Raw genomic sequence first — 10,939 nt, forward strand, 5'->3', positions numbered from 1 at the left:
AACTCTTTTAAGTTTTCTAGCAGGAGGATGAGTGCTTCCATCCTCAGGTGAAGCTGAACGACTAGCCTTGAACATAGGCCAGGGCCTCAGCCGTTCCTTGCCATTCCGTGTCGTAAATGGCACATTGGCAAGTTTACGCTTTTCCTCAGACGATTTTGATTTAGATTTTTGGATCATTTTACTGAGCTTTATTTTTTTGGATTTTACATGCTCTCTACTATGATATTGGGCATCGGCCTTGGCAGACAACGTTGATGGCATTTCATCATCTCGGCCATGACTAGTGGCAGCAGCTTCAGCACGAGGTGGAAGTGGATCTTGATCTTTCCCTATTTTACCCTCCACATTTTTGTTCTCCATTTTTTAATGAGTGGAATTATATGCCAGTATCAATAGCAATGGCCTACTACTATGTATACTGCGCACAACTGAAATGCACCACAGGTATGGATGGATAGTTTACTTGACGACACAGAGGTAGGTAGAGCAGTGGCCTTCTGTACCGTACTGCTATATATTATATACTTGTGGTCAGCAAACTGTGCAAAACTGAAATGCACCACAGGTATGGATGGATAGTATACTTGACGACACAGAGGTAGGTAGAGCAGTGGCCTACTGTACCGTACTGCTATATATTATATACTGGTGGCCAGCAAACTGTGCAAAACTGAAATGCACCACAGGTATGGATGGATAGTGTACTTGACGACACAGAGGTAGGTAGAGCAGTGGCCTACTGTACCGTACTGCTATATATTATATACTGGTGGTCAGCAAACTGTGCAAAACTGAAATGCACCACAGGTATGAATGGATAGTATAATTGACGACACAGAGGTAGGTCGAGCAGTGGCCTTCTGTACCGTACTGCTATATATTATATACTGGTGGTCAGCAAAATTATGCACTGTACTCCTACTATATACTACAATGCAGCACAGATATGGAAAGGCAGAGAACGTATAATACTGGTGGTCACTGGTCAGCAAAACTCTGCACTGTACTCCTCTTATATAATACTGGTGGTCCCCAGTCCCCACAATAAAGCAGTGTGAGCACAGATATATGCAGCACACTGAGCACAGATATGGAGCGTTTTTCAGGCAGAGAACGTATAATACTGGTGGTCACTGGTCAGCAAAACTCTGCACTGTACTCCTATATAATACTGGTGGTCCCCAGTCCCCACAATAAAGCAGTGTGAGCACAGATATATGCAGCACACTGAGCACAGATATGGAGCGTTTTTCAGGCAGAGAACGTATAATACTGGTGGTCACTGGTCAGCAAAACTCTGCACTGTACTCCTATATAATACTGGTGGTCCCCAGTCCCCACAATAAAGCAGTGTGAGCACAGATATATGCAGCACACTGAGCACAGATATGGAGCGTTTTTCAGGCAGAGAACGTATAATACTGGTGGTCACTAGTCAGCAAAACTCTGCACTGTACTCCTCCTATATAATACTGCTGGTCCCCAGTCCCCACAATAAAGCAGTGTGAGCACAGATATATGCAGCACACTGAGCACAGATATGGAGCGTTTTTCAGGCAGAGAACGTATAATACTGGTGGTCACTGGTCAGCAAAACTCTGCACTGTACTCCTATATAATACTGGTGGTCCCCAGTCCCCACAATAAAGCAGTGTGAGCACAGATATATGCAGCACACTGAGCACAGATATGGAGCATTTTTCAGGCAGAGAACGTATAATACTGGTGGTCACTGGTCGGCAAAACTCTGCACTGTACTCCTATATAATACTGCTGGTCCCCAGTCCCCACAATAAAGCAGTGTGAGCACAGATATATGCAGCACACTGAGCACAGATATGGAGCATTTTTCAGGCAGAGAACGTATAATACTGGTGGTCACCGGTCAGCAAAACTCTGCACTGTACTCCTCCTATATAATACTGCTGGTCCCCAGTCCCCACAATAAAGCAGTGAGCACAGATATTTGCAACCACCTGAATAAAACTGAGAGGACGCCAGCCACGTCCTCTCACTATCATTTCCAATGCACGAGTGAAAAATGGCGGCGACGCGCGGCTCCTTATATAGAATACGAATCTCGCGAGAATCCGACCGCGGGATGATGACGTTCGGGCGCGCTTGGGTTAACCGAGCAAGGCGGGAGGATCCGAGTCTGCCTCGGACCCGTGTAAAAAGGGTGAAGTTCGGGGGGGTTCGGATTCCGACGAACCGAACCCGCTCATCACTAGTAACAGGTCATGGGTTCTAATTCTGGGTATGACTGCTAAGAAATGTGTGATTTAAAATAAAAGACAATTAAATGTATAAATACAGTATATAATTCTTTTTCAGAATACTCCATACATACACACACACACACACACACACACACACACGCACGCACGCACGCACGCACGCACGCACACACACACACGCACACACATACATACATATATTTATCTTAATATAGGAAACAGGGGGGCACCAATATTTATCTTGCCTCCGGGCAACTGTGACGAACTTGGTGGCCAGCTATGCAGCTGGTGGCTGGTCATCATTATGCTATCATGATGTTGGGCCTATATTTATGTGGAGGCCTGGAGCTGGAGCTCCATCCACCCCATTGTTAATCTGGCCCTGGATCTAGGGAGATATGAACAGAGCCGTCTTAACAGCAGTGTAGGCCCCTGGGCACAGCAATGCACTGGGGCCCCTACCCACCCATCAGCGGTAGGGGTGGGGGGTGCTATCAGTGGCAGCTTTGATGTCCCGCGGGTGGTAGGGGGTATTCTATCTTCCGCACAGCATTAAGGACCTGGAGAAATTATTTCTGCTAATTAATTACTCCTTTACTGCACAGATGGGGTGGGAGGGAGAACACTAAACTGTAGAAAGGGACATTGTGCTGAATGAAGGGGCCCTGGTACATGACTTCCAGGGTGGTCGGGGGTGTTTAATACACAGGGGAGGGGTGGATAGTAGAGTGGGCTTAATATTCATCATTTTCTGGTGGGAGGGCAGCTTGCTTTACTGCAGATATCTCCAGTTCCTGGAAATAGATTTCTTAGCTTTAATGGGATAAAAAAAAACTAGAGAGTCCCCCCTTTCAGCGGATACTGGGTACTTTGGACAAGAAAATAAGGGATCCCTTCTGCGCTCATCCAACAACAATAAACAGTAATGCAATAAATGATAGGTTCCCAATGGATAAGTCTATGACTAAATTATAGTCTCTTTTAGTTCTTATACAAAGCGGAAGTGCTGGATGTAGGGAGACTCAATGCATACCGTACTCACAAGGAGTCGTGGTATGTCCCGCATGTAGAGGTGTCTTAAGTCGCTTGGTTCTTCTTTACCTTCTCCGAGGTGGAAAGTTCTTATCCTCGTAGTTGGATGACCTTAAATGCAGAGATCTGACCCATCTGGCTCCGCTACCAGTTCGCCCTCCCTGCCGTCCCCGGCTGCTGCTCCTGCGGGCGGTGGCACTGACTGGACGGGTCGCTGTATCTCCGAACTTGGAAACAAGTTCGGAGATACAGCGACCCGTCCAGTCAGTGCCACCGCCCGCAGCAGCAGCAGCCGGGGACGGCAGGGAGGGCGAACCGGTAGCGGAGCCAGATGGGTCAGATCTCTGCATTTAAGGTCATCCAACTACGAGGATAAGAACTTTCCACCTCGGAGAAGGTAAAGAAGAACCAAGCGACTTAAGACACCTCTACATGCGGGACATACCACGACTCCTTGTGAGTACGGTATGCATTGAGTCTCCCTACATCCAGCACTTCCGCTTTGTATAAGAACTAAAAGAGACTATAATTTAGTCATAGACTTATCCATTGGGAACCTATCATTTATTGCATTACTGTTTATTGTTGTTGGATGAGCGCAGAAGGGATCCCTTATTTTCTTGTGCATTGTGTTCCAGGGTGATTGAGTGATCATCTGTTGGTATCCCTACTGCAGCTCTCTGAGGCGCAGCAGTCCTCTACCTCCCCTTTTTTAGACTGGGTACTTTGGGATCAGACTTCAGGAGCCAGAGCAATCCACCAACAAAAATATAAAACTGCATATTAGGCGTGTGGAGCTGGTGCAGGGATCAGCTGCTGGAAGGCTGATATCTCTGGTTCTGGGCATAGTAGAGACAAGCTGCCAGTGTCCACTGAAAGTGGAGAGTCACAGCTTTTGGAGTATACCCTCATAAAAACTCTAAGTCAGACAGAACCAGAGATATCTGTCTGGTAAGAGCAATTAACAGGCTTGGATGGGGACCACTGCTTTGAAGTCGGATATCTCCGGTTCCCCAGAGCCGATTTTCAAAAATCTGGTACCCCTGGAAAGAGGGGACCCTCAGCTATCAGCCTAGGGCCCTTTTACTCCTGGGGCCCTTGGGCAAGAGCCCATTGAGCCCATACGAAAAGACGGCCCTGGATATGAATACATCAGAAATATGAGATGACGTTACCTGTGTTGATTTATCACTTCTACCCCCTCCCCATGCTTTAGTTAACTCACATTTCTTATGTCCCAGTCCCTTGTGGCTCTATGTGTCTACTCCATGCATTTGCTGTCATGTTAAACACAATTCCCACTTGTTCTGCCATTTTCTGCAGTCACAATTCTATTACATTTTCCCTTTCCTTCCTTCCTACAGTAGGTGCAACTGACAGAAAACTCTGACAGAGTGGGCAGAATGTGTAGAGACCAAATCTGTTCATCTCATTAGACACACGGGAATCCAGAACTCTTCTGTGCTTTTTATCTTGTAATATGCACATTGCTTGCCTGGGATAATTAACCTACAGTATTTGGGTATGAGTAAGGGGCATTTAATTATTTTACAGGAATTCCCTAAGGGCTACTCTACCATAATTCTTTTCTGAGAAGGATTCTCTGGGTCCTTCTCCATCTGCCCCCGCTAACACATGCACATTTATTTAAAGTGATTTTACAGTATTACACTACTGTTCCTTTTTTTTTTTTTTCATATTTGTGGAGACACATGGTTATATAATAAGGAAGATGGACAGTTTATCTCCATTGAGGATTTCTGTTCAGGGTGAACCATACTTACCGACATTCTGGCTGCTCTCTGCGGGAGAGAGCAGCCAGGTCGGCTGAATAGGCGGGCCGGGGAGCGCTGTGACGTAAGGAGGGGGTGGGACAGGGGCGGAGCAAGGCATGATGGGGGCGGGGTTACGGTGCAGCCTCCTTTAAGCCACACCCCCACTCTGTAATGCCGCGATCACCGGCATTACACTACAGGGGGCGTGGCTATGATGACGCAATTCAGCAAGAATCGCGTCGCCGACTGCCCGGACCGCCCACTGTACACACAAAGTGGGCGGACGGGCAGGGGGGACCCCTCAAATCGAGAGACTTGCCTGCTCTTCCGGGGGGTCGGGAGGGTCAGCCGATTTTCGGGAGCCTCACGGCCATTCCGGGAGAGCAGGCAAGTATGGGGTGAACCAATCAGTGCCTGTGAACCTAGTGGTGATATCCTTACCTTTTAGTATTTGTTACAGTGTGTGATGACACGTTCTTTTCTCCAGCTGGTTCATGTGAGGTTGCTTTTGTTATGCGCATTGATTTATTAAATAAAAATCTTGTTTTTAATGTAACTTAAAGCAGTTTAATGTATTAGTAAATAATAATAATAATAATAATAATAATAATAACAACAATAATATTATTACAGTAATGTAAATAGACAGTGTACAGTAATAAAAATGTCATTGGGTATTTACTATAGGTGATCACCAGAAGATAAGTTCTAAGAAGCCCCATCATTTGAAATGAGGGAACTCCCTCTATCAAATATGAGTATCTCAGAAGTTATGAAAGCCAGGATGTAGGATATCTTACCTCATTTATGTACTACATGATTTTGTTTTGGAGTGTACTATATATAGCAGGTCCGGCTCCAGGGCTACTAGCACCTTGAGCGATAAAATTTTGAAGCGCCACCCCCCCCCCCCCCCATCCCCCATGCGTGGCCTCGCAACTTCATATTATCAAACTATAAATAAATATCTTTTCACACCCCATCTACACACACACAATTAGAAGCCTTACACATAACAGCCACAGTAGGGTTCCTTACACATGTCTCCAGTATAGTGACCCCAGTAGTGCAATCAGTGCCAGATTAATGTCCACATGGGCCTGGAGCTGAAATTCATGAAGGGCCTATTGTGTGTCAATGCAGCAGAGCTGGATTAAGGGGGGGTAGCCAGGGTGCGTTATTTCTCGGGAGCCCCGCGTGCCTGCCATCAACCACCAGCCAATTGAACGTATTATTCTTTTTTAATAAAGATATTCAATAGCCTAATGGCCAGGCCCCATGTGTTCAGTGGTTTCCTCCAACTCTCCCATCATGCACCTTGAAACTGAGACACCTGGGACAGAGAGAGAGAGAGAGCGAGAGGCACCTGGGGCAGAGAGAGCAAGAGACACCTGGGGCAGAGAGAGCGAGATACACCTGGGGCAGAGAGAGAGTCAGAGACACCTGGGATAGAGAGAGAGTCAGAGACACCTGGAGCAGAGAGAGAGAGAGAGACATGGAGAAAAGAGAGAGATGTGGAGAAGAGAGAGACACCTGGAGCAGAGAGAGACATGGAACAGAGAGAGAGACGTGGAGCAGAGAGAGAGAGAGACGTGGAGCAGAGAGAGAGACATGGAGAAGAGAGAGATACTTGGAGAAGAGAGAGACGTGGAGCAGAGAGAAAGAGACATGGAGCAGAGAGTGAGATGTGGAGCAGAGAGACATGGAGCGCAGAGAGAGAGAGCAAGAGACACTTGAAGCAGAGAGACATGGAGCAGAAAGAGAGAGAGAGAGATACTTGAAGCAGCGAGAAAGAGACACTTGGAGCAGGGAGAGAGACCCGGGGCAGTTAGAGATAGAGAGAGACGTGGAGCAGAGAGAGACATGGAGCAGAGAGAGAGAGGAAGATGTGGAGTAGAGAGAGAGACATGGAACAGAGAGAGAGACGTGGAGCAGAGAGAGAGAGAGACGTGGAGCAGAGAGAGAGACATGGAGAAGAGAGAGATACTTGGAGAAGAGCGAGACGTGGAGCAGAGAGAAAGAGACATGGAGCAGAGAGAGAGATGTGGAGCAGAGAGACATGGAGCGCAGAGAGAGAGAGAGCAAGAGACACTTGAAGCAGAGAGACATGGAGCAGAAAGAGAGAGAGAGAGAGATACTTGAAGCAGAGAGAAAGAGACACTTGGAGCAGGGAGAGAGACCCAGGGCAGTTAGAGATAGAGAGAGACGTGGAGCAGAGAGAGACATGGAGCAGAGAGAGAGAGGAAGATGTGGAGTAGAGAGAGAGACGTGGAGCAAAGAGAGAGAGAGAGAGGGAGATGTGGAGTAGAGAGAGATGTGGAGCAGAGAAAGAGAAAGATACATGGAGAAGAGAGAGAGATACATAGAGCAGAGAGAGATACGTGGAGCAGAGAGAAGGAAACATGGAGCAGAGAGAGAGACCTGGGGCAGAAAGAGAGAGAGCAAGAGACACTTGAAGCAGAGAGACATGGAGCAGAGAGCGAGAGAGAGAGAGAGAGAGAGAGACTTGGAGCAGAGAGAAAGAGACAATTGGAGCAGGGCATCGCACCGGTAGTTCAGGTGCGATGAAATCGCACCTGAACTGCCAAAGTTATTACCATGCGATCATGCGATAGGTCGCATGGTAATCACGTGATGATCACGTCACCACTGAGTGGGAGTGGCCCGGCGGGTGCCCATCGCAGTGCAATATATTGCATGTGTTAAAAAAAACACATGCGATCGCACTGCGATGCGATAAATATTAAGTGCAGCACATAATATCATGAGATGCGACATTCGAGCAGTGTGCCCGCGCATCGCGTCACATGGTACCTTAAATGTGCATACAATCCTTCCATTTATCTCACAGATGCGATTGAAATCGAAGTATTGTACCTGATATCTCACAAGTGTATGGGCTACAATCAGTAGCGGATCTTGCCACGGGCAAGCAGGACTTTTGCCCGGGGCGCCGCCTTCCAGAGGGCGCCGCATCATGGCCAGATCCGCTACTGTACCCTCAGCCGCTGTGCTCCCTGCTGTGACCCTCGCCGCTGGTTCCCTTCGTGGAGGGGACCTTTGTTGTGCGGTGCGCGATGACGTCATCGCGCACCGCACAGCATTGTGGCACAGACGCTAGGGGTCATAATTGACCTCTAGTGTCTATGCTGATCCGAGGAGAGGAGCGGCGCCGGCGGCTGTCTGCAGTGGTCTGGAATCAGAAGCGGGGATAGTAAGTATACATTTTTATTTTTTTTTCTCTTCCAGCGGCGCTAAAGGGGGCACAAATGGGGGCGTAACTGACCATGCCCCCATATGAAGCCACGCCCCTATTGTTTTGCTCGGGGCGCCACAAAGGCAAGAACCGGCCCTGGCTACAATAGAGAGAGAGAGACGTGGAGCAGAAAGAGACACTTGTAGCAAGGAGAGAGACCTGGGGCAGTTAGAGAGAGAGAGAGAGAGAGAGGGGGGGGGCAGTGAATGAGGAAATTAATCTTGGGAGTGTAGGTGAGGCAGTAAATGAGGGATGGGATAATGAGAAGTGACATGGCAGGCAGAGCGTTTGGGGTTGTGACAGGCTGGATGGAGTAGACAGGACACCGGAGGGGGGTGACGGCTGTATGGGGGCCCGATAAATGCCGGCGCTGACCCCACCTGCTCTGCTTACCTCATACCTGGCTGTAGCAGCTCCCACTCTCTTTCGCCAAAGCCTTCCGCGGTTCTGACGTGCCAATGGAGGGGGCGTGTCTGAGGAGTCAGGACACTAGCACAGTCAGCGGTTCCCCTTCCTCCAGGTCTCAGCACATTTCTTCCGTTTTTTCAGCAGCTCCCCTCCGTGCGCCGCACTGCTTGATGACTGCCCTTCCTCTCGGAGCTCACAGGTCTGCGGGCATTGAATGAGGCGCAATGCATACCCCAGCTTGCTGCTTTGCGCCGGCTCTGGGTGGGTGATCAGTATGCTTAATAAGCCTTGCTCCAGCATCCCGCACAGGCCGGCGCCCAGGGATTATGCCCTGGCATCGTTACACCACTGCTGCCATGATGTTGCCACCAGATACCACTCTAGACGCGGGGCATAGAGCAGCCAGTGACAAACAGCAGCTGCAGAACACCTCACACCACTGTTTGGCAGCATATTAAATATTTTTAAATAGAGGACTGGCCGCTAAAGCAGCAGGACAGGACTACAGATGAAGCAGGGAGCATGAGACTGAGACAACGCTGCGCGCGGTCCAGTGGGCAGAGCTTCGGCTGATAGGGTGCTCAGTAACGTTGGGCCATGGGGCGGAGCTTAACATGGGCCAGCGGTGGAGATCGGGTGAAAGGGGAATCGAGTGGAAGAACCAGGGGCGGAGCTTAAGGTCCGGATTCACAGCTTTGGATGCTGTATGTGAGAGCAGAGGAACTATTCAGGTACAGCAGCAGATGGACTAAGGGGGCGGAGCTTATCGCGGCCAGGGGGCGGAGCTTATCACGGACCTGGGTGTAGATTGCTTTGGAGAGACACTGAGGGTGAGTGGTTGGTTGTGCAGGGCTGCTAGTGGCTTGGGAGGGGATGGGCAAAGCTTTGGACTGGACTGGCGGAATGCTGTTTGTGATTACAGGAGGAAAGTTTTTTTCTCTCCTGTCAACACTATCTGCGTTGCAGGAGATCCTGTGGGCCTATTTTCAGTGGGGGCTTGGAGCTGCAGCTCCATCCGCTCCATTGTTAATCCGGCACTGAGTGCAGTGCCAGATAGACATGGCATGCCCCCCAGCAGTGCCAGATAGACACAACATGCCCCCCAGCTCTGCCAGATAGACACGACATGCCCCCCAGCACTGCCAGATATACACAACTTGCCCCCCCAGAAGTGCCAGATAGACATGATATGCCACCCAGAAGTGACAGATAGACACGATATGCCACCCAGAAGTGTCAGATAGACATGATATGCACCGCAGCAGTGTCAGATACACATGATATGCCCCCCAGCAGTGCCAGATACACATGATATGCCCCCAGCAGTGCCAGATACACATGATATACCCCACAGCAGTGCCAGTTACACATGATATGCCCCCCAGCAGTGCCAGATACACATGATATGTCCCGCAGCAGTGCCAGATACACATGATATGCCTGCCAGCAGTGCCAGACACACATGGTATGCCCCCCAGCAGTGCCAGATACACATGATATGCCCCCAGATACACATATGTCCCCAGATATACATGTCCCCACTGTGCCAGATACAGATATGCCCCATAGTGCCAGATACATATATGCCCCACAGTGCCAGATATGCCCCTAGTGCCAGATACACATGTCCACATAGTGCCAGATATGCCCCCAGTGCCAGATACACATGTCCCCATAGTGCCAGATATGCCCCCAGTGCCAGATACACATGTCCCTACACAGTGCCAGATATGCCTCCAATGCCAGATACACATGTCCTCACACAGTGCCAGACATGCCCTACACAGTGCCAGATATACATGTCCCCATAGTGCCAGATATGCTCCCAATGCCAGATACATATGTACCCATAGTGCCAGATATGTCCCCGCTGCCAGATACGCATGTCCCTACACAGTGCCAGATATGCCCCCAATGCCAGATACACATGTCCCTACAGTGACAGATATGCCCCCAATGCCAGATACACATGTACCCACAGTGCCAGATATGCCCCCAGTGCCAGACATGCCCCCAATGCCAGATACACATATCCTCACACAGTGCCAGATATGCCCCCAGTGCCAGATACACATGTCCCCAAACAGTGCCAGATATGCCCCCAGTACTAAATATACATGTCCCCATAGTGCCAGATATGCCCCCAATGCCAGATACACATGTCCCTACACAGTGCCAGATATGCCTCCAATGCCAGATACACATGTCCCTACACAGTGCCAGATATGCCC

Source organism: Pseudophryne corroboree, chromosome 3 (genome assembly GCF_028390025.1).
Source record: "Pseudophryne corroboree isolate aPseCor3 chromosome 3, aPseCor3.hap2, whole genome shotgun sequence".
NCBI classification, from domain to species: Eukaryota; Metazoa; Chordata; class Amphibia; order Anura; family Myobatrachidae; genus Pseudophryne; species Pseudophryne corroboree.